The sequence below is a fragment of the Otolemur garnettii genome, unplaced genomic scaffold, assembly GCF_000181295.1.
Source record: "Otolemur garnettii isolate 467f Iridium unplaced genomic scaffold, OtoGar3 scaffold00016, whole genome shotgun sequence".
Classification (NCBI taxonomy): Eukaryota; Metazoa; Chordata; class Mammalia; order Primates; family Galagidae; genus Otolemur; species Otolemur garnettii.
In genome coordinates, this window is record NW_003852411.1 from 13,234,702 (window position 1) to 13,236,202 (window position 1,501).

Here is a 1,501-nt window from a genome sequence, read left to right on the forward strand (position 1 = left end):
TTATCAGGGCTAGTTAATATAATTCTTTAAATCCCTGTTTATTAATATTTTTGTTAATATAACTCACTAAAATAGAAATTCTATTAATATTCCTTTCAAAAACTAAAGGAGAAAAGCAATCTCCCAAGCTGCTAAAAAAGCAGTTAATATTCAATTCCTATTTCTAATAAAAATGCTAGAAACAGATGTAAACATCCATGCAGCTCCTCTTCAACTACTTTTCAGATTCATCCTGTCTTGTTACCCCACGTGCAGGCTAACCTTCCCCATACTACTGACTTTTTCCTCGCTCCTCCATTTGTTAGCTGTGCAGCCATGGGCAAGTTACTTAACTCTTTGGTACCTACTTGTTTAAGTCTCTTAAACAATAAGGAACTCAATGTTATTACCTATTATCGTTTTTTAATTGCAAGAATTTTGCCACTAGATAACCCTTGACTTAATTGTGAGTACTTTGACAGTAGATTACAGTCTGGATACTTCACTAATGTTTGTTGAATCCCGATCTGTGCTTTCTCACCTTCCTACCTTTTCTCGTTATTTCCTCATCCTGTCCACCTGTTTAGAGCCTAACCCCAAATGGTAAATAACCATCTGTTATTAACACTTTCTTTGTAGCATTATTCTGGTGCTTATTATATTGATTACTAAAAGAAGATACAAGGTTTCTGTTTTTGTTTTTTACATCTAGGACATAATAACCACTGAGTACATGTTAACTATTCTATCACCACTACAGGTAGAAAAAATAGTTTTGTAAATTCCTTTAGGGCAGAACCAAGGCATACTTTCTGGTTTCAATTTACAATGGCAAAGGAAGAGCTCCGAATGAGAAGGGTGCTAAGGCCCCCGCCTGCCCAAAGCCTATTCTCAGAGCCCCGAGAGATCGAGGTTCTGCAGGCGTGGAAAGCGAAACATGGAGCGGAAAGACTGGACTAAGCAATCACACAGTGGGCAATAAAAGCCCCATCTCCCAGTTTTCCTTTCGCTCAAGACAGAACCAAACCCTGAAGCAGCAGGTACACGCGCATGGCTGTTTATGCGGGCCTGGGGCACACAACAGAGGGTAGACCAGCGCAGGCGGAACCTTCATCTTCAGCTCCGCGTTTCCCGCGACTTGGCTCGTACAGCTACACTACCAATTAGTGGGCCTCCCCTACCCCGATGGCCTATTCCGACAACGGTCCTCGAACTACTAATGTCAACGAAACGACTAACAGACACGCCAACGACCGAGCAGAGAGCAGCTCCTCCAAGCAGCGTTCCCCAGCGAGGCCCCACAAGTTCCCCGGAGGGCAGGGCGTCAGACGTAGGGCGACCCACGCCTCCCAAGCGCCGCGCAGGCCCAACCGAGTAGCGCCGCAGACGCGCACACCGCCCCGCGCGCACGCCCCGCCTCCGCCGCCCCTCGCCGGCCGCGCGCCGCGACCTCTCCCGCATCCTGCCTGCGCTTGCTTTGGACCCCGGCGCCGTTGGAGGGTCCCAGGGCTAGCCCGGCCGT